Source organism: Sciurus vulgaris, assembly GCF_902686455.1.
Source record: "Sciurus vulgaris genome assembly, chromosome: 9".
NCBI lineage: Eukaryota > Metazoa > Chordata > Mammalia > Rodentia > Sciuridae > Sciurus > Sciurus vulgaris.
In genome coordinates this window covers 142,561,875-142,584,847 of record NC_136469.1, presented here as the reverse complement: position 1 = coordinate 142,584,847, position 22,973 = coordinate 142,561,875, and the positions used below count along the sequence as shown (strand labels likewise).

Sequence of the window (22,973 nt, the reverse complement as noted above, 5' to 3'; positions counted from 1 at the left end):
CTGGGGACACAGGGCCCTCCAGGACATGGGACAGGCCCCAACACGCCACTAAAACCACAGCTGTCCACTGGGGCTCAGGGGCATCAGGGCTCACATGCCCAGCACGTTCTGGAGAGACGGGAGCCACCTCACCACGCGCCCTGTCGGGACCCTGTCCGTGTGCAGTGGAGCTCAGCTAACCCGCAGGACACTTCTGGCCAGGTCCCCGACCCAGCCACAGTCCAGGGTCAGAGTCCCTGGGCCACCCTGTGCTCACCAGGAGGTCAATGCTAGACAAGGGGGATCACCCTACTCCCTACAGCCCGCTCAGACCACCCTGGGGGACCTGCAGGAGGCGTGGTAGAGAAAGTCCAGGAGGATGAGGGGAAGAGAAGGCTGAAAGGTGCAGATGGCGCTGCGGAACCGGGGAGGGCAGCGTGAGGCAGGCCAAGCTCCACTCCTGGGGGCAGACCCGCTTGGCGCGCCACCCAGAACCCTGGCAGGAAGGTGCCGGGCAGATGGACTGGGGGACGGGGCTCCAGGCACCTCCTCCCCTCCCTGAGCCTCGGTCTCCCTATTCAGGATGGACGTGGTGCGGCTGCAGTCCTGATTGTCACACCGTTGTGACGATGGCACAAGCTAATGCAGACTGCATGCCTCAGGTCCTGCCGGGCCACAGCAGGCAGATGGGTGGCACTCCACACCCACGGATGTGGGAATGTTAAAAAGACGATTGCCCACCTCGTGGTCACTGGCCGAAATAATAAAATATCCAGAGGACTCATTTAAGTTTTGCCTGCGTTTGCTGCAGGGTGAGGGCCACTAAAGGCAAGCTGTCAGGGCGATAGCTGGGTCCCCTCTGTTGCCATCATCAGCACCATGTCTGGCTCCTCCCCCAGTGCCAGGCACAGTGGGACTCTCCCCTTGGCCCCAGCGGCCCTCCTCCCTGTCCTCGGTCACCCTCCGCAGCACAAGCCACCTGGGGACACCCTCCTGACATCAAAATGGTGGCCTCTCAGCAAAGTCTGCCCTGTGGTGCCACATCTGATCTTCAGGTTAAAGAGCTATTTATTTTCTCCCCTGCAGACCTGATTTTAATCCCAGCTACATTAGTGCCTCTGGTCACAAATGGAAGACCTGCGGTAGAAAAATAAATTCACCCTCACAGGACAGTGCACTAACAGCCCGGCGAAGATCAAGCCCAGAGCGCGGTCTGACACCTGTCGGGGTCTCCAGCACGGGTCTAAACTCCACAGGTCCTTCTGACACAGGAGTGCAAATGAGGAAGTGGACCAGGTATTAGATTCCGCCACAGCCCAGCTCCCGCCAGCCAATTAGGCCAACTGCAGCTGCCCTAGGCACACATCCAGAGCTGACCCTCCTAAACACAAATGCCAGCCTGCCAGAGACTGATGCTGTGGGCATGGCAGGGCAGGGTACACCTGGAGGGGAAGTATCAACATGTACACTAGCAGCAAGGGACTCCACGAGGTGACTCCTGACTCCTCATCCCGGCCCAGGGACTGGAGCGCTGTGGCTGCTGTTAATAACACAATGGCCCACAGGCCTGTGCCCCTTGCAAGCTGAGCAGGCCTGGCCAGTGCCAGCCCCACGCAGGCCCAAGTGCAGACGTTGAACTCCATCAAGCTACTGATGGAGTTTCCAGAAGATTCTGCAGCTGGCTGGTGGTCACCTGCCAGATGGTGGGACAGCCAGGATTTGAATCCAGTCTGTTGGACCCAAGAGCCCGTGCCTTCAACCAGTGTCCCAAAGTCCACCAGCAGTATGGCGCCAGGGCAGGAAGGCATCACACACAGCAAGGCGGACGCAGCTCGGGGAGGAGAGCCTGTCCAGCCAGCGGGAGCCCGGGCGAGGTGCACACAGCTTGGGAGGTGATGTCGCGTGGCTGCTCCTTCCAGTTTTGCAGGAGAGCCCTAAAGCCCCGACTCGAGAAGAGAGTTCCTGTTGTTCATAAGTTAGCAGCTGTCACCCGTGAGCTGTGATTCTCCAACATCCACATTGGAAGCCTCCCCCAGGACCTCAGAAGGTGACTGGAGACAGGGCCCTCAGAGAGGTGGGTGAGGTCAAATGTGGTCACTGGCACGGGCCCTGATCCAGTGTCCTCATGAGAGAACAGGACACTGGCACGTGCAGAGGAGGTGAAGACACGGGGACGGATGCCACTGCAGCCAGCAAGGAGCCGGCTGCAACCTGCATCCGGGACACCAGCCTCCAGGATGCGAGGCCGGCATCTGTGTCTGAGCCCCGGCAGTGGCTCTGTACGGCAGCCCACAGACTCAGGGGCCCACGTGAGGCCGTTTGAAGCCCTGTGTGTGACGCTCACAGCACCCTGGCCTGGGTCTGCAGCCTCCGTCCTTCACTGACGCCCCATGGGAAATCCTGGGTTAGGGCGGTCTCCTCTATAGTGACAATGGGACAGAGTCCCCAGTCAGGGCCCATCCATGTGGGGGCAGCAACCCGGGGCCCTGCACTTAACTGGCCACATCCTGAGCCACAGCTCCCTAATTCCTAGCCAGTGCCAACGCAGCCATGTCCTGGACACTGGGCGGGAGAACCACTGCCACTGTGCCTTGGAGACCTCCTCCTCCCAAGTGCACTGGACCAAGGTCCAGGCCATGTAGCTCTGGGCACTTCCCAGCACTCTGCAGTGAGCGCCCAGCGTGTCCAACCAGAAGATCAGCCCAGGCCCCATGCCAGGCACGGGTAGGTGTTTGATGATAACAGGGGCTGGAGTTTGGATGTTGAATATCCTGAAGGCCCGTGGGTTTGGGCCTGGTCCCCAGGGAGGCGCTGCAGGGAGTGGTGGAACCATTTCTGCTGGGAGGGCTGAGATCACCAGGGCAAGCCCCATAGGGGCCACTGGGACCCTGGACTCTTCCCTTCTTGTTCCCCGGCCATGAGCCCAGCAGGTTTGTTTGCCGCATGCCCTCCCCATGGAGTGCTGCCTCTCCACAGGCCCAGAGCCAGGGGACCAAGCGCCCAGGGGCTGGTACCTGCACAACCGAGACCAAAACCCTCTCCTTCCTCCATGAACCATCCCGTACTTGCTCCTGGAACCCAAAGCTGACGGACGCAGCAGCGTGACTCACCAGGAAGACAGCTAAGACTGTCCCCAGGTTCACCAGCCCCAACACCTGCAGGAACCGGGAGAGAGGCAAAAGACACGGGCAGGGTCTCGGGGACACTGCCATGCTCCGCTCTCAGCCTCGGCAGGTGAAGCCAAGCAAAACCAGGTGAGCGCCCAAGGGGCTGAACGGCATCATGAAAATCAAGGCAAAGTGCCATGGGCTCTAGCCGTGAGAGCCTCCGCCATTCCAGAGACACCCTGTGAGCTGGGCTCCCACCACACACTCAGCAGACGCTGCGGGAGGCCCACCTCCAAGATCGGCCAAGGGCACAGCACGTGAGACGCCAGCGGGTCAGAGGTTCCTCTTTCAACAGCCGAGGATTAAATTGAGGGTGGACTTCATAAAGGCGAGTAAGCAAGGCCACTGTCACTCATGGCGTGGGGACCTGGCAAGTCAGTCACCCTGCACCCCAGTCTCCTTCCTATGAAGAGGAAATGATAACAGTCACAATAGCAAAACCAGGGCCCTGGGGTGTGGCCCTAGGACTGCGCTAAGTCTCTCTGAGCCTCAACCTGCCCGTCGGTGAAATGGGGTTGACACCTACACTCACATCCTGGGAGGCTCTGTCAGGGTCAGAGATAAGTAAGCAAAGCATGCAGCAGGCGCTCTGTAAGTGCCATCAGCAGCCCCTCTTCCGTCAGGTTAAACTGAATGCTCCCTCCTGCACTTCGCCACATGCTCCTTGCAGATCCGCGCTGGGGTTGAGAAAAATGCCACCCTTCCCGAGAACAGCCTCCGCGGCCCAGGGACGGTGGGTTATTTTCCCTCTGGCGCCAAGGATGGACAGGAACCTCTGACTCTTTGGAGAGGCATGAGCTGTTCCTTCCTCTGTGGCCTGTAGACACTCTGAAAGGCCCGTCCTGGAGACACATGTGCAGAACCATTTAACAAGACAGACAGACAGATGGATGCGAGAGCAACAGACAGACAAGCCAAAGTCAAAACAGGAGAGAGGAGAAAGAGAGGAATATGGAGAGGGCAGGGAACATGCTGGAAGGGGAGTGGGGGAGGCAGGGGACAGCTGGGTGGGGGTGTGTGCAGTCGTTCTGATGGACAGGATGACGACACAGAACACTCACTGACACGGGCTCCATTCCGAACAGGTCCCTGCTGAGCTGTTTTCTGAAGATGTCGGGAAACGAGTGCCCTGCGCCATGCTCACAGTTACCCTGGGTGACGGGACTGAGGTGGCAGGTGCTGGGGGCATCTGCCAACCAATGGGAGGGGCTGGGAGGGGCGAGGGGTGGTGGTACAATGGTTGTCGACCATGGGGACAGGGTCCACCTGTTGTTCAGGGCCACATCCCTTGCTGCAGCCCTGGTCATGTGCTCAGGGCGTGAATCCAGACACCTGATGCACAATCGGCAGCCGCGGACACCCCACCTGGAGCCCAGGTGAGCCCCCAGCCCCACCCCTGGCCAGCACTACTCCTGCTTGAGACAACACAGCAAGGGAGGACTGTGCGTGGGAGACCCCAGTGCTGGGAGGAGCAATGCAGACGAAGGACCCACCCCAGGGTCAGTGCCCCGTCCCAGACTCCCGGGGGGCCGGCCATGCAGAGCCAACCGCAGCTGTGGGGTATTCACAGGCAATCCAAGAGCAGCCGTGGCCAGCGGTGCTGTCGGCAGCAGAGAGAAGGGCTGTGGGGCACCGGGAGAAAAGCCCTCATCCGCCCTCCCCACAGGGCTGGCCACGTCCCTGTGGATGCCCTCCCCTGCTGCCCTGCGTCCTGGCCTTCGGTTAACCTGGATCATCCACTAGGTTTGCCCAGAGGTCAGCACACCTGGCACAGTGCTGGGTGCCAGGAACTGCGGCCTGACCACGCTGCCCTCGTGTCCCTGGGACAGGACTGAGGCATGTCACTTAACACGGAAGGGGGTACTTGCAGAGCGTGGCATCTGATGCCCACCCAGCCTGAGGGCACATAGCCAGTGTCCAGGCATCACTAAGCCCCTCCCCTGCTGCCATCAATGTGTGACACTCATTGTCAACACCCACTGTGGCCACCAGAGCCGTCTCCGGTGACAGCTGAGAGCATTCCGACAGAGCTGTCCCGATGTCGGGGACCGCTCGCCTCCAGAGAGTCCCGGGGCTTCCTGTCTCCAGGTGCCTTCAAACGAAGAGAGGCACGGCCACTCCCAGCAGGCCAGAGGGCGGGGAGAGCGTGCCCCGCCTCAGCCCCGGCGGGCAGTGCCCGCGTCCACACGCTCCCTGGCCCTTTCCCGACACTGCCCAGCTTCACCACAGGACCCAGTGCAGACAGGACCCTGAGCAGTTCCAGAGTCCTGGCATCGTGACTGGGAGGGCAGGAGGGCCTCAGAGGCGCGTCCCTCTGGGAACGCCAGACCACACCCTCACCCCCACATGCCGTCCAGAAACCCAAGTCCAGGGCCTTCGTGCCCAGTCGGGGAGGAGGCCTCTGCTGAGGCACAAAGGCAGACAGACACACCCAGCCCGCACCCCACTGCACCTGTCTCAGGGTCCCACTGAAGCTCCCTGTGCAGTGCCACCTGCCCAGCGTCCAGCCCGTGACCCTGTGACCTTCTCTGCCCCCGCCCCAGGTCCTCACTCTTAGTGACTTCCCAGCCCGTCTCTCGCCGCCCACACAGCCCTATGCTCCTGTCACGCAGCTGCCCTGCTCCCTGGAGGCTTCTCCGTCCCCTCTCCCCCTCCTTCCACCGGGCACCCAGCTGGGAGCCACCTCAGGGCAGGAACCCCACCCAACCCAAGAGAGCCTGGCACAGTGACGAGGACGTGGACACAGCCCAGGAGAGCTGATGCTGGGCCATCAAGGAGAAGGACGCAGTGTCCACAGAGCTCAGGCAGAGAAGACGCACCGGGATAGTCTTGTGACGCCCCCCTCAAGCTGTCTAAGATAGAAGTACGGGCACCCCGCAGCTAACTTGCAGTTGTCCAGGGTGACCACAGGGCAAAGTGGCCCTGGGCACCCACCGAAGGGGTGCAAGGTCACGGATGTTCAGTGAGCACGCGCCCCAGCAGCTCCAGCCAACCGTGCTGACCTGGCCCCAGCTTCCGGGGGAAGATGCCCACACGAGGACCCTGGTGAGGACTGAGCGTGCCGATGCCCTGGAGCACCACGCCCGGGAGGCAGGTGCTCGCGCACTGAGACCCCTTGATGGCTGTTGATCAGCCTCACGGACGTGTGCAGGGCGGTGACCACTATAGGCTCTCTACAACCAGAGAGCCCGCTCACAGCACGCTCCAAAGTGCCACCTGCCCCTCGGGTAAGGACACTCACTCTCCCATGGCAAAGTGGCAGAATCCGGTGCCCACTAGCCATCGGTCTTAGTCCAGTCACTTCACCTCCTCAACCTTGGTCTCCTCTCCTGCAGCGGGCGGCTGGGGTAGCCACCAGGTCCTCGGGAGGGCTGCGTCAATGCAGGTGCCAGGCGGGCGAGAACCCATGGGTCAGGAGCCACTGCTGTGATTCTGGGGGCTTGCAGAACTATCTCCTGGCACCTTGTGCATCCTCTGCCTGAACCTCAGTCTCGGGTTCTTCTGAGAAAGCCGCAGGTTAGAGGGATGAAGAGCCTGACGTTCTGAGCTAACAGCGAGTGAGACCCATTCCCAGGGCCCGGGAGCCGCTCACGGCAGGCCTTTCTCACGTTGGCGCCTCCGCCAGGGGCCTCTGAATCAGCTCCACCGTCACTGTGCGCCTCGGCAAATCATCAGACGAGTGCAGGGATCACCCCCACTTCCGCTCCAAAGCCGTGGCCGCCCCGCCTGCTCATTTGGTGCGATTCACAAAACGCCGTCCTTTTGAACCAGTGTGGTCTGCGGGTGTTAATCGCAGTCTATTAGCGCGCACCGTAATAATGAATGGAAATCTACATCGTGTGCAATCTCATTAATTGTGCGATCATATCGGGTTTGACAGTTTTAATGCATTACTAAGGGAAAACAGTCTAATACATGACATTAAAGATCTTATCGAGGTTAATTTGCCTTAAAATGTAGTTACTGCAGATTTCTCATTTCCATCCGAGATGCCGTGGTGTAAGCACGCAGCGCTGGCCTGTGGCAGACGCTGTCCACACTACCTGGGACGGGGGATGGCCCTGCTGCCTCTCAGAGGAGATGGCAGGATGGGAGCCCGTGGGGTTCGGAGCCTCTGGGTGAAGCCTGCCACTCTGCCGCTCAGGTGCCCCTGCCCGGGGACAAACTGCTCCACTTCCCTGGCCTCGGACCCCCTGTCTGCAAACGCTGTGGGGATCTGTCCCCTGCTAGGCCCCAGGAGTCCGAACCGTGTTCACAGAAGGAAGGCCCCGCAGGGTGCCAGGCACACAGTGGGTGCTTTTTATTCTGAGTCACTGTAATGATGTCAACATCTGGCACAAGAGTAGAGCATGGAAAGTCCATCATCGACGGAGCCAGGGTGGCCGAGACCACTCGTGGAGAAACAGACAGACAATGTCGCCAGCACCAAACCAAATCCAGAGAGAGAGAAGGCCTGGGATAGGCGCCCGCCTCAAACAGGTGACCCCAGCAGTCCCAGGCCCGTCCAGGCTGCTTCCCTGGGGGCGCACGCCTAGTCCTGACTTAGTTTCATCCAACACTTGTGTGGCGCTCAGCAGGGCTAGGTCAAGCTGTCCCCAGGCACTGGGCTTCTGAACACCACTGTTGACACAGATTCCTCATAGACAGGACCTCATTCACCCAACCAACCACAGTCTCTTCTAAGTACGGGTTGGCTCTGTTGGGCCACAAAGGTCCGAGGCCCTTCCACAGTGCCCGCAATGCCGAGGGAAGAGAGCGCTCAGGCCCCAATGTCCTGATGTCACTCCTGACCCTTGCTTCCTAGGCCTGATTTTGGTTGGACTTTCTCCCGACCTCACGGGCCCTTAAAGCAATCACAACATAGTCTGACGAACAGGCAAGAAGCCCGGAGCTCACAGGAGCCAGAGTCGGTGTGCCTGAGGTCAGGCAGATGGAATGGCCCACCCAGCAGCAAAACACACTCCAAGCGCGCCCCACACTGTGGGAAGATCACATGGGCTACTTGGAGGGGCCTGGAGAATGAGGTCCAGGACCATCATGCCGTGCACCTCCCCCAGTGCCAGAGAGCTGGGGGTCTGAGTGGTCCCGTGCTGGAAGGCACCAGGTTCCCAAATGCCTCCTCAGCTTCCCTTGCCTCCTCGTGGAGAGTCCTGATGTCACATGTTGTCTGTGAGGACAAACAGTGAGTCAGCCTGCGGGGGAGTCGGGGTGAGATACAGTGGGGGCTCTCATGAGCCTCTCCACTGAGGCCTCCTTTCCAAAAACCAGCCCACTCCCAGTGCTCCCTGGACTCAGCACTTCCTCCGGCTGCCCATGGAGTGGGCAGCAGATCACAAGCACACACCCGCCCAACAGTCGCATGGCAGGAACTGCCCACTGCTCCTCTCCTCCCGCCTTGCTGTCCCCGGCCCCCAAGGAGGGGTGCCAACATCTGGTGGGTCTGTTCCGAGGGCCCAGGTGACTATGACAAAAGGACTTGTAAACTCTGACCTTCTCTGGCCTCCTCTCTTCCAGGCTGCAGCAGCAGTAAGGCCTGGGGGTACTGCCGGCTGTCTGGTTTTCCTTCATTTCTGGAAGTTTCCACGGGATAATTTGGGCCTGGTCTCCTGCACAGCTGTGGCCCTCTGCATCTAGCTGGCTGCTCACCTTCTGCAAAGAAGGCTTGGTGGCTCGGGACTCTTCAGGAGGGAGCTCACATAGACCTAGATCCCAGGCCCCGTGCTGGGGACAAGGTGGAGCAAGAGACCTTTGCCAGATTGTTCATTAAGTCTAATAAATGAATTCAGCAAAGTAGCAGGATATAAAATCAATACCCATAAATCAAACGCATTCCTATACATCAGTAATGAGTCCACTGAAAGAGAAATTAAGAAAACTTCCCCATTCACAGTAACTTAAAAAAAATAAATAAAATCAATCTAACAAAAGAGGTGAAAGACCTCCACAATGAAAACTGCAGAATACTAAAGTAAGATATTGAAGAAGATCTCAGAAAGTGGAAAGACCTCCAAGCTTCTGGATAGGCAGAATTAATATTGTCAAAAAATGGCCATATTACCAAAAGCATTATACAAATTTAATGCAATTCCTATTAAAATCCCAATGACATTCATCATGGGAATAGAAAAAGCAATCATGAAATTCATTTGGAAAAATAAGAGACCCAAAATAGTCAAAGCAATTCTCAGCAAGAAAAGTGAAGTAGGAGACATCGTAATACCAGACCTCAAACTCTACTACAGAGTCATTGTAATAAAAGCAGCATGGTATTGGCACCAAAACACGCATGTAGACCAATGGTACACAATAGAAGACACAGGGACAAACCCACGGAAATACAGTTATCGCATACTAGACAAAGGTGACAAAAACATTCACTGAGAAAAGATAGCTTATTCAACAAATGGTGCTGGGAAAAGTGGAAAGTCACATGTAACAAAATGAAGTTAGACCTTTCCCTCTCACCCTGCAGGAAACTCAACTCAGAGTGGATCAAAGAGTCAGACACTAGAGCAGAGACGCTGTGACTACTAACTAGAAGAAAAATAGGCCCAAATCTTCACCAAGTCAGTCTAGGACCTGACTTCCTTAACAAGGCCCCTAAAGGGCAAGAAGTTAAATCAAGAATCAATAAACAGGATGGATTAAAACTAAAAAGATTCTTCTCAGCAAAAGAAATAATCAATGAGAAGAGAGAGCCTACAGATAGGGAGAAAACCTTTACCACATGCACCTCAAATAAAGCATTGATCTCTGGGATATATAAGAAACTCAAAAACTTAACACCAATAAAACAAATAACCCAATCAATAAATAGGCTAAGGAACTGAACAGACACTTCACAGAAGAAGAAATACAATTGATCAACAAATACATGAAAAAAAGTTCAACATCTCTAGTAATTAGAGAAATGCAAATCAAAACTACTCTAAGATTTCATCTTACTCCAATCAGAATGGCAATTATCAAGAATACAAGCAACAATAAATATTGGTGAGGATGTGGGGGAAAAGGCACACTTATCCATTGCTGGTGGGAATGCAGATTGGTGCAACCACTGTGGAAGCAGTACAGAGATTCCTCAGAAAACTTTGAATGGACCCACCATTTGAACCAACTATCCCACTCCTTGGTTTATACTCAAAGGACTTAAAATCGGCACACTACAGTGATGCAGCCACAGTAATGTTTATAGCAGCTCAACTCACAATAGCTAAACTGTGGAACCAACCTTGGTGCCCTTCAGCAGATGAATGGATAAAGAAAATGTGGTGTGTGTGTGTGTGTGTGTGTGTGTGTATATATGATGGAATATTACTCAGCTTTAAAGAAGAATGAAATTCTGGCATTTGCTGGTAGAGTTGGAGAATATCATGCTAAGTGAAATAAGCCAAACCCCAAAAACCAAAGGCTGAATATTTTCTCTGATATGTGGATGCTAATTCATAAAAAGTTGGGTGACACAAGGAAAGAATAGAGTTACTTTATATTAGGTAAAGGGGAGTGAAGGGAGGGGAAGGAATATGGGGTAGGAAAGATAGTAGAGTGAAACAAACATTATTACCTCTTGTGCATGTATGACTGCATGACTGATGTGATCCTACATTATGTACCAGAAGAATGAGAAATTATACTCCATTTATGTGTGATTCGTCAAAATGTATAAATGCAGTCTACTGTCATGTACAACTAATTAGAACAAATTTGAATTTTTTTAAAGTCTAAATGACTGTGGATATGTACCCCCACCTATGTGCATGGGCAGGGCAGAGCAGGGGACAGCAGGACCTGCAGCCAAACTGCACCAGCCCTAAGCCCTCCCGTCCATTCTCGCACGCAGCGCTGGGAAAGAGCCCTTCCTAGGAGACCGACCTGCCCCAGGCCCTTCAAGCTCACTACGTGCACCTTTCCCAGAGGCCTCACACTCCAGAACGTGAGATGGCTGCCCATCACACAGGAGGGACCCACAGAGTCCCAGCACTGCCACTTCCAGCTGTGGGGCCCTGGGCCAGTGTGTGCACCTGGAGGCTCAGGCCCCCCGAGACCTGCACACAGGTAGGCGGGGCCAGCTCTCTGCATGGTGAGCGGCACTGTTTCCAGAGCTTCCTTCGTGCTGGTTATCAGCTGGACTGTCCAAAACCAAGAAGCACAGCGCTTCCTCCAGACCTTCTTTTTCCACATGGGGAAACTGAGGCGGGCAAGTTAGGAAACACACTGCACCCCCAGGTGGGAAGCAGCCACCATCAGCTCCAGAGCCCTCGGCGCCAGGCTTGGCTGCAGCATCTCAGCAGAGGAGCTGGACACCAGCAGAGGACTTGCTCAGGAGGCCCGTCACATGCTGGATCCCTCCAAGGCCAGGCCTGGGCCCACCCACCACACACCTGAGAGGGTGTCTGCAGGCCTACAGATGGCACAGCAGGCAGGCCTGGGAACCCTGCTAATGCCACACTGCACAGCCCGGAAGAGCCCAGGCACGGCCCACACAGTTGGGGTGGGTGACGTTACTTGGTTCCTTCCCCACTACCCGCTTCACAGACCTGTCTACAGCAGCCACCTCACGGCCCTGAGTTCTGGGCACCCTGAGGGCTGCTTACCCGGCAGAGACTTTGGCTGGCACCAGGGAAGCAGAGTCCCCACCTTCAAGGTAAGTGCCTCTTCCCACCACCTTGGCAACTGTGATTTACAATGGAGATGTCCAATTAGTGCCGTCTGCCTGCCCACAGCTCCGAGGGTTAACAGCCCTTATAATCACCATCCATATCAGCGGCCAATTACCCCTTTTGGGCCATTCTCTAAGGCAGATTATTTTATAGGAAACTTTATAGGGGACACTTCATTACCCCAGCTGGAGATTCCTGGAGGAGGGGTGGGAGTCTGGACTGCCTTCCTCCTGGGTGAGCTCAGGAGTGCAGAGCGGGATGGCCTGGGTCTCCACCAGGGCACCTCCACCCCCCTCAGGCCACCCTCTCAGAGGGCAACGGGACACATCTGGACCTGCGAGATTGCCCCCAGAGGCCCTTCCAGGCTCAATGAGAGGAACGGACAGTGACACACCTCCCCATGGGGCTCTCCCGGGGCTGGTGACAGATCTGCAGGCCCAGATGCAAAGTGAGATACAGGCCTGTCAAAAGTCATTACAAAAGCAAGATGGTGGCAGCAGCAAGGCACCCACCGCCCTTCTGAGCTGAGGAGATTCCCCTAGGCCATTGCATGCATGTGGTGGGTGCCCAGCAACCCCCTCCACACCGATATGCTGCCCCTCTCCTGGGGCCGGCGGTGCCCAGCACAAGGCAGGGAGACACAGGAAACAGCTAAGCCTTGAGACCCTCTCAGACCCTCGCAGGTCACAGTCAGATGCAGGGTCAGACCACAGCCTGGTCACTCTCCTTGGACACATCACTGAGCTTCTCTGTGTTTATTTTCTTTTTTAAAAGCTGTGTCAGAACAGCCCAAAGGTGGCAGCCACCTGAACCGCCTCCCATGGATAAATGGGGACACAAAACCTGGTCCCCGCAGCTCCTACTGATGGACACCTTCTCTGGCTTTTGGCTCCAGGCTGAGCCTGAAGCAGGCTGGAGGAATTTCCAGCATGGCGTCCTGTCAGAAGAATGGTGTCCAGGGGACAGTATGCTCCAGAGGACACCCACAGAAAGGAGACCCCGAGGAGCACGTAACTCTTCCTCAGGAAGACTTGGCTCAGACCCAGACACGGGGAGGGAGCCCAGCAGAGACAGGCCAACAGCCTGAGCTGGCTCATAGACCAGGACCCCTTCCACAGGGAACGGCAGCTGAGACTGGGCTGCCCTCCACACACGGACATGCCTGGCAGGGGCAGCCACTGTCCCCATCTGCCTGGACAGCTCACGTTTGAGAACCACTCAGCTCTGCAGGGCTGCTGGGCCACAGGCTCATGCCTGCCCAAGACATGCTGCCCTGCGGTCAGAGGAGCGGGGTGGTGCAGGACTGGGTTCCACCAATTGTGGCCCTCGGCTGTCCCTCTGCTTCTCCAGACCCAGCTTCACATCTCTAGGATAAAGACAAACCCCTGGTAGGTGCTTCTGGGTCCTACAGACGCAGCCCAGCAGGTCCAGCTGTGACCAAGTCCCAGACCCTGCATAAGCGGCAGTTTAGGCTAGACTCCTCAGTGTGACCACCTGTGGCCCTGGCCGGGCTCTTTGCCTCCCTGGCCTCGGGTCCTCGTCTGTGAGTGGGGAGAGGTGTTGCAGGAAGTGGCCAGATGCCCTGGAGACAGGGCCTTTACAGGAAACTCAGTTCAAATGAGCCATCAGGGACGGGCGGCGTCCTTACAGAGGGGAAACCTGGAGACAGAGACCCAGGAAGAGTGTGAGGATGAGGCGGAGGAGGGCGGTGTGCGTACCAGCCACGGGCACCAAGGACATCACCAGAGGAGGGTCTCTCCCCACACCAGCGGAGCCAGCCCTGCCCACACCTCGACCGCAGACCGCCGGCCTCCAGAACCGTCCAAGAACAAGTTCCTGCTGCTGAAGCTGCCAAGCGCTTTGCCACGCAGCCTAGCTGGCACACACGACGGCCTCTGCCTCACAGTTTGGTCGAGAGTCCTGCACATTTGGGGTCATCTGGCAACTGCCTTGTCAATCACCTGATGCCTCCCCTCCCATGGGACATCCCCTCCACCCCATCTTCACGGCCCCACAGCTCAAATTCAGGCCACAGCAAATGACAGGCAACACCAGGCCACAATCCCCAAGGTCACATTCAGGTGTCAGAGTTGCACCCATTAAATCTGATGGGGAGCCCTGGAGTGGGCCGAGGGTGGCCAGGGAGGAGAGGCGTTGTCGTGAAGTTCCAGCCCGGTGGAAGGCCCTCTTGGCTGAGGTGGGCAGGTGCCCCTGCACCCCCGGCTGCAGAGTGCCTTCCGAGGTGCTGTGGCCCACGGAGACTTCCGAGCTGGGAACGGCAGCTTCGAAACAGGCTGCACAGGCCAGAGGGGCTGCGAGGAACGGCAGCCAATCACAGCAGCTGTCTGGAGTCCCGCCACTTGGGATTAATTAAATGGTTTCCAACTGTGATCGAGACGCTGCATAAAATATTTTTAAATTAATTTTTAAAGAATAAATGAGAGCATTAACATTTTATGTGCTAGCTGAGGGACGGGGACAGGAGCGCCGGCAGAGGCGGGGGAGGACGTCTATGAGTGAGCACCGGGGTCCAGAGCCCCACCTCCAGCCTGATGGTGACACTGGGCCTGTTTCCCCACAGCACAGAGGAGCCTGGAGCAGGTGGCTGGGTCTGTGAGCTCCGTCCAGGGTGGGGCCACCTGCATGTCTCTCCGCTTCCTGCAAGAGCAGTGGCTTCCTGAGACCCAAACAGGGCACTGCAGGAAGCCAGCACGCCACTCATCCATTCACTCGGCCGCGCCTCCTAAGTGCAGACTGCGCAGGACCCAGCAAGCTCCAAACCCGGCAGGGACCCAATTCCAAGAGGAGGGGTGCCAAGGCAGCTACAGAAATCAGGGATCCCAGCCTGATCCCTCAGAGGGCAGCGACCAGGGCACCTGAGCTCGCAGAAGGAAGGAAGCAGGAGGGAGGCCCCCTGTGCGGTTCCAGCGTCCTGTGCCCGTGGCCCTGGCTTCTCTGACTGGCGGTCACCAGGGCAGTTGTCAGCCTATGTTTTCCTGCCACCCGTGTGGGACCGTCTCTCCCAGCCAGCCAGAGAGCAGGAGACGCCTAGGCCTCACAACCCAGTGGACGCACCGTCCACCAGCGGAAGTGCTGGCAGTGACGCCCCCTCTGGCCCCGCATTCTGGATTCCAGACCACAGGTCTGCCCTCGAGGCTCCTCCTCCAGCCTGGGGAGGCATGACAGGGACGCCAAACCATGATTACTTATTAAACTCCTACTGTATGCCCAGCCCTTTGATGTGTCCACTCCATAAATCCTCCTAACTGTGCTGAGACAGTTATTTAGATTATATTTCTCAGATGAGAACTCAGGGCTCAAAGCAGCTCAGGGACAATTTTAAAATCACATGGAACCTGGACTCTGACCCAGGTCCACCAGCTGGTCCAGCTCCAGGAGACAAGGCCGGTCTTTCAACCCTGAGCCCAAAGCACAAAGTTCCACCGAACTTGACCCCCGGCTCCCAGAAGTCAGCTTGCAGCACACATCCGGGGCACAGTCCCCTCCAGCCCCTCCACAAGGACTCCAGGAGGAAGTGCCCTGGCCCTGGGTTCCTGTCCCGGGAAACCAGAGACCTGCAGCCACCTGCTTGCTCGGTGCTCTTGGCCCGGCCCAGGCCCTGCACCCTGTGCTGCAGCAACACCAGCAGTCAGGGTCTCAGGCAGGAGCACCACGTGGGCGTATGGAGAAGGGACCCACCCACCAGAAGCCATGTCACCAGGCCACCTGCATGTCTCTCGCTCCCTGCAAGAGCAGTGGCTTCCTGAGACCCAAACAGGGCACTGCAGGAAGCCAGCAGGGGCCATGGGAGGACGGTGGGTCACCCAGCCAGGAACCAGAGACCGGGGCCCAGAGGCAGGAGGGCCCTGGCTTCCAAAGCTGCTGGTCAGCTTCCTTTCATTAGGGATGTAAAAGCGGGCCCCGCGCACAGCCCTATGGGAAAGTGCTATTGTCACCTACCCAGGCCACAGAGAAGAGAGCAGGCACGCTGGCCCCGGCCAGGAGGGGGCAGAGATGAGACAGGAGCAGCTCTACACCAAATACTGGCGGCTGAGGGCTGGCCCGGCCCCCTGGGTCCTGCGTCTCGATCCCACCCAGCTGGGATCCTGCCCGAGACTTCCCACCTCCTGTGGGACACAGAGCTAAGGTGGGACTTGGTGGGCTTAGAAAGCCAGGAGCGGCGGCCAGCTTCAGGACGAAGACTGTGCACACCATCCAGGGACCCAGTTCAGCTCAGCCAGCAAGACAGCCACTGCCCCTGAAATGTCCAGCCTCGCGTGTCCAGGAGGACAAGCGGGGAGGAAGGATAAGGGGCAACGTGGGGCCAGCTGTAGGTGGGGAGACGAGGTGTCCCTGGGAAGGCACATCTGGAGCAGGACAGACCTGGAGCAGTGTCCCTCAGGGGCTGCGTTCCCTGCAAAATGCTCCTGTCACCAACGCATCCCTCCTGCTGGATCCCCTCCACTCCAAGGCAGGCTGCAGAACAAAACCCTTTCTCATTTTCTTTCCCAGACTAGGTCTGGACCCACACGGAGACAGGCCTGCCTGGGTTAGGACTTGAAGGACGTACAGATGAAGACCAGGGACAGCGACCTGGGCAAGGACACTGGGGACTCCCAGCGTAGACTTGGATCTGACTTTGGTGGGAAGGAGGAGAGCTGGGGGAGGCGCCACCCTCTGTAAAACCCACCAGGCCTCCTGCTGCCACCAGATCCGGCGCAGCCTGGGGCCCAGCAGGCCGCCCCTCTAGCCACCTCCTTAGCTTCATTTCCTCCCTCCTCGCCCTGTGTCCTGACCTCCAGTCACAGGGCACTGCCCTCCAGGGGCTCCCAGAAAATGCCTGACACCCAGCACTTGCTGTTCTCTCTGCCAAAAATTCCTGTTCCACTGCCCCCAGCCCACCCCTGCCCATCCTGCAAGGCCCTCGGGATGTCAGCTGTCCCCTGGAGCCTTCCCCAGGGCGGCCAAACAGGCTCTCCCTCACTGTCACCAGAGCAGGCCACACTGGGCCAGACGGTGACCTGCCTGAAGGTAGGGCTTGTCCCAGACCTTGTCCCCAGGGCCTGTGCACCCTTTGAATCCCTCATGTGTGGACCTGAGACAGGACCCCTGTGTCTGCAAGGGCTCCTGGTGACCCACAAGTCCAGGCTCATCAGAGAGCCTTACCCGTCCTCCCAGCCACAAATATTCACTGTGCACCTCGGTGCACCAGGCCTGGGGACATGGTGACAAGCAACAGGAAGGCCTGTCCTGGCAGAGCAGGCTGAGGGGGAGTGTAGTGATGGGTCGGCAGGGCACCTGGGCACTGCGGAGTGGACTGCCACCTGGGAAGCAGGAGTGAGGACTGGTCAGGGTCGAGGGCAACAGGGGAGCCCCAGGTGAGGGGGCCAGTGCAGAGGAGAAAAGGCTGGGAATGACAGGGGCGGGTTGGGGGCACAGCGAGGAGGGAGAAGGAAGCCGGGAGGACTGGGGGTTCCAGGACTCGGGAGACCTCCCTAGGGCCCACACCTGCTGGGGGAGGCGCCTCCTTGGATCTGTACTAAGATGCCCCTGAGCTGCCCCAGGGATCCCGGGGGGATCTTGGTCAGTGCAGGGGCCGGGGAGCCACAGAAGGCTCTGGAGCCATACAGAGCTGGGCAGCTCTGGTCTGGGGAAGCTGCCCCAAGGGGCGGAAGTGGAGGAGGGGGTCGAGAGCCAGCCTTGCTATCCCCTGCCTTAGGTCAGGGGAGGGGGCAGTTCCAGTCCAGGAAGCACCAACCACACAGCTGGAGCCTGCCCTCGGCGCGGCAGCCTGGCATCGCCCAGCCAGACCCTGGAGGTGGGCCCTTCTGACTCCTCCACCACCCCAACGTCCAGCAGAGGTGGCCTGTTCTCCCAGGGCAGTGACTGCTCTCTCTGCAGGCACCAGGAGCTACGCAGGGATCAGACATCCTCAGGGAGCCAAGGCAGAGTCAGGGCACATGGACCAAGTCCCCAGGCTGCCTGCCTGCCCGCAGCAAGCATCCAGTCCAAGAGGTGCGTCCAGAGTGTCCTGGCCTAACTGGGCATCGCCCCATGCTGTGACAGAGCTGAGGAAGGGATGCTGTCCTCCCCAGGACACAGGGATAGACTGCAGGGTGTCCACGTTTAAGAGGCTGACCTCCCCTCGCGCCCCAAGGAGCCTTAGGTGGGTGGCCAGGCAGCTCCCGCTCTCAGGACACTGGTGGACCTCAGCCCCACCTCTTCCTGTGATGCCTCAGACAGCTGGCTCCACTCCTGCAGCCTGACAGCCCCTTCTGTCACATGGGGCTATGGCGTCCTCCAGGCAGGAGTCTGGAGGTGACAGGAAGAAGACTACATCATCCACTCCTGCCGCCCACAGCACTCCAAGGACCAGGTCCTCCGTCACCTGGGAGCTTGTTAGAAAGATGCTCTGGCTTCACCAGACCCACTGAATCAGAACCAGCATCTAACAAGGTCCCCGGGGGCTGTGGCACACGATCTGCGCCAGCTGCTGCGGAGGTGGTAGGAAGACCCTGGGTGCCATGCTGGGTTCAGTCCTGCCTATCTCCCTCCAAGCCTTGTCCTCATGCAGCTGGACCAAGGTGTCCCCTCTCCCAGGGTCTCTTTGAAGTTCCCAGTCCCCACACCCCTCACTTGGGTCCTGTCGCCCCCAGCTTCACGAAGACACACTGGATGGGGTTCAACAATCTGACCACCTATCACCCGCCCTGCACCTCTGCCCTGCTGTGGGCCCAGCTCCCAGCTGCCCTAACTGAGCAACCCTGCCAGGCCCAGGTCCAGGGCCCTGCCCTGTCCTGCCCAGAGAGTTCCTCCAGACCACCCGGGACCGAAAGGCTCAAGCCCCACCAGCCCTCCCACCTGCAGCCCCAGGCCCAAGGAGAGTGAAGGCCAGATTCCCCGGGTGGGTGCAGCCCCCACCCTCCCCCGGTCCTACCTCCCAGCCACCAGCTTGCCCTGTCCCTGGAGCACTCTCACAGACCCCTTGGGCTCTGCACCCACCACCCCTCCACCTGACTGCCTCGTCTTCTGGGCCATAGAGCCTCCTGTCTGCCCCCCTTGCAGGAGCCAGAGCAAGCTCTGTTCATGGACACCCCCAGCTCCCAGAACAGTCCAGCAGAGGTGGCTCTGAGGCCATGCGTGGGGAACAGCACAGTGGAGACAGGTGGGGGTGGGGCTGGAGGCACCCAGCTGGCCACAGGCTCCAGGGAGCCTCAGGGATGCTCGTCCCTCACAGGATCCAAGGGAAACCTCCCCAGAGCTCTGTGCGGGTGTGGACATGGTCTGCCTGCAGGGGACGGGCATCCTTAGATGCATTTGTGTCCATTTCCAAATTCCAGGAAATGAGCTCCCATCAGTAAGAGGGAGTTGGGTTCAACGTGTCCACCTCTGCTGCTCCCCAGGGGCTGCGTGTGACAGTGGACAGCTGAGAATCAGCCCAGCCACAAGGCTGACCCCCAGGGAGAACATAGGTGTCTCTGGACACAGCCACCTGACCTGAGATTTGCCAAGAGGCTCTTTGGGCAGACTGATAGCCACGTGCAAATCCCCTAAACCTGAGAATGTCACCTCACATGACAAAAGGGCCTCTGCAGAAGCACCCGTGTTGAGGACCTCAAGATGGCTAACAAACCTGGTGATCTGGAGGGGTCTACATGCACACACAAGGTCCTTCCAAGAGCGAGGAAGAGGGAGGTTCTACTGCCAAGGAGGAAACTGGACATGTGACTTGGAAGCAGGGCTGGGGTGGTGCCCGGGAAGGGATCTGGATGTGTTGCCCTCTAGATGCTGGAGCAGGCAAGGGGCTGGTTCCTCGGAGCCCTGGAAGGAGAGAGCCTGTCCACTCCCTGATTTTAACCCCACAAGACTACTTTCAGACTTCCAGCCTCTAGAAGAATGAGATAACTAGCTGCCAAGTTGGTGGCATTTGTTACAGCAGCCACAGGACACTCATACACTCATTCACAGTTCTCCCCCTGCTTTGGGTTTAGCAGGAGATTTGGGGTTGAAGGTTTTCAATCCTAAGTGACTAAGTGACTAAGCCTCCCAGCAGGCTGTCCACTATGGCTACCGCTGTGGCCTGGTGGAACCTGTCCTTGATGGGCAGTTGCCTCAGCCTGAAGCCCCTTCCTGGCCCTAGGTGAGTTTCCTAGGTAAGCCAAGCATTGATTCTGCCCACTGGAGCAGGCCGCCCAACAACTGCCCCTCCAGGTCCTGGTTGGCCTGCCAGCCCAGCTCAAGGGCCTGTCAAAGCCCCTATTGAGCGGAGGGAGTTGACCCCATGCTCTCTGCTCGGAAGCTCTGAGTCACCAGACTTGGAACGGGCCTGGATTCTTCCTCAGAGCTAGGGACACAGGATAACAGGACCTCAGCCTGGCCTGGGTATGAGGGTTCCATGCCTGCCTGGACCTGTGGAGGACACACCACGCTGACCAGTTCTCACTGGCCAAGGGGCATCTGTGTGGGGCCTCAGGACTCAGCCCTGCCCCGTGCTAGCTGGCAGGGGTGAGCCAGTCAGCCAGGCTGCGGGACACACGATGTGTGTCTCAGGCCAGAGAGGCTGGCTGATGTGACTCTGTCTACACGTGGGAAAACTGAGGTCCTAGGACAGGTGGACCCGGCCAGTGCCACAGAAGGGGTCAGCCTGCAGGGCTGAGGACTGTGACTGCCAAGGAAGCTTCTGTTCTCCTTTCCCGGCAGCCTAGGTCCATGAGGCTGTCCCTGGCCCGCTGGGTCTCTGAGGCAGAGAACACAGAAGGTGCCAGAGAAATGCAGGGAGCCCTCCCAAAGTGGACATGCAGGCCTGTTCTCCCATCCCACTGCAAGGCCCTGGCAGTGACAGGCGCCCGGAGGAGGAAATGACACGGTGCCGCCTCCTGGGGAGCCCTGAGTTTTCACATGTCAAAAGCCCAGCATGATGTCCAGCTCGTGGGGCCACGGGGAAGGGAAGGAAGGACTGAGACACGGCAGAGGGGGTCTCAGCCTCGGGAGCCCTTGGTCTGAGGACACAGGAGAGGTTGCTGCATGCCTTCAGCAGCCCCGGAGGAGGCAAAGTGAGAAGGGTGGGCCCCGTGAGCCTCCCGGGAGGCCTCACAGAGGCAGTCTCAACGAGGCCAAGCCTTGAGGGACAAGAGCGAGGAGACGAGGGGAGGAGACGCCTGGCAGGGTCCTGCAGGGCAGCAGCAGCTAGCTCAGGAAAGCAAGCTGGGCCTGGCCAGGACGCGCAGTGAGGGCTGCAGGCACCCCATGGGTGATCAGCACCCAAGGCAGGTCCCTGGAGCCCTAGAATGGGATCTCAATTGGAAACCAGGTCTCTGCAGACAGGATCAAATTACAGTGAGGTCATTTCAGATGGGCAGGCCCTGAGCCATGACTGGTATCCACAGGAGAAAGGAGAGACACAGGGAGAGGACACGTGAACATGGAGACAGAGATGAAAGATGTGGCTGCAAGAGGGTGCTGCCAAGAGAGGCCAGGAATCCAGGGAGGCTGCAGGTGACAGGAGGCAACTGCCGAGGGCCACAGAGGGAGCCAAATGGCCGACCTGGAACTCAGACTCAGCATCCAGGAAGACGGCTGCTGTTGCTGCAGGCCACCAAGGTGGGGGACTCTACTGTCGCTGCCTCAGGAAGCTCGTCCAGCCCCGGACTCCAGTGCACCAGCTCAGAAGGGGAATGTCCACATCCAGGTGGTGTGGACCAGGCAGGTACCTGCTAGGCCACTATGCGCAGAGGCAGAGGCCCAGAGGCCACGGGGACCAGAGGACAGCTCAAGAGGCTGCTGCATCCTGACTACTATTGCCTGCTTATCAATAGGGCCCTTCAACACGGAGGGCATGCTGGCCCTGGGCCAGCCCCTTCCTGCCCCCAGGCTGCCCTCCCTTCACCCTCCAGCCGGCCAGCGCTTCCTGCCCCCAACTCTGGGCCACGGAAGCTCAACTGGCCTGCGGCCAAGGGCCGGGCATGGAATCTGTAGCCTCTTCACTATCTCAGATTGGGAGGCCGGGGGCCAGTTCCCAGGAGGCGCCAATGCTGCGATGCCCACCTGGGGGCTGAGTAGCACCATCCGGAAAGGGAAGGCAGACGGGAGCAGCGTGGGCACAGCCAGCCGCCCGCACTGCCTCCTCCTGTGCTTGGGGAGGAGTCCCCCTCGGGGCTTGCAAATCAGAAGGGACACAGCCAAGGTCCGGGGCCTCAGGGACATGACCTCTTGCTCCCGGTCTCTACCTAAGACATCGGAGGCCAGTTCCCGCCAGCCCTCAGCTCAGAAGACACGCTGCCTGCCCGAGAGCCGCCTCCACTGCCCAGAAGTGGGTGCCGCGTGCCGGGGAAAATGGCGGCCGCATCTGTCCCTGGGGCCTCCCCCAGGCCCTGACCCTGCTGCTCAGAGCACGTGGACCCTTGACTGGGGTCAGCTCACGGGTCCTGCCGAGGTTTTACGCCTCACATCCCAGGGAGCAGCAGGACGGCAGGGGCAACTGGGCCGCTGCTCCAGAGCTTCAAGTGCCCAGCCAGGACTTCATGATGGACAGCAGGGCTCGGACCAGGAGGGACCCGCCCTCCTCACTCCACCCCTGCTCAGCCGCGTCACACCTGGGCAGGGACACTCCCGCTGGGCTGGCAGGTCTCTGCGGGGCCTCAGTGCCCCTGGGTGCTCAGCAGTGTCTCCAGCTGACCCAGACAGAGACTCCTTGGTCTGCATGCGCGGGGACAAGCCTACTGAGGAAATGTCCTGGGCATGTCAAGCTCAGGCGTGAAGAGGGGAGAAGAGGCGGCTATGGCAGCAAGACCGCGGCTCCAGCCCAGTGCTGTGTCACTGCAGTTCCACATCACAGGGGACCCTCCTGTCCCCATTTTAAGGTGAGGACTCTGAAATAAGGTGGTTATAGACCTATGTGGGGCCCATGAAGGAGACAGATCCAAGGCCTCCACCCCTGCTGGAGACCTGCCCCCAAGCCCTGGGCCTGTAGGACAAAGTCCCTCTGCCTTGGGCCCCCAGAAAGCAGGCCCTGCTGCCCCAGTGCCTTCAGCTCCCAGGATCGGGACTGCGATGCAGCCAAACCCCACCCAGAAGCTTCAAGACCACCCAGCACCCCACTGGGAACACCCTTCCTGCTTCCCCATCCCAGGAATCCACCTGACCATCAAAAGACCTCTCCAGTGAGAAG

General features: G+C 58.8%; 2 protein-coding genes across 3 annotated transcripts in view; both read right to left on the bottom strand.

The window, feature by feature from the left end:
• Positions 1-22,973, bottom strand: part of TADA2B (transcriptional adaptor 2B) — a 438,523-nt gene that overhangs the window by 202,570 nt on the left and 212,980 nt on the right. The window lies entirely within an intron of this gene.
• SORCS2 (sortilin related VPS10 domain containing receptor 2) overlaps positions 1-22,973 on the bottom strand; it is a 357,443-nt gene that overhangs the window by 246,472 nt on the left and 87,998 nt on the right. The gene's annotated exons all lie outside the window — the stretch shown is intronic.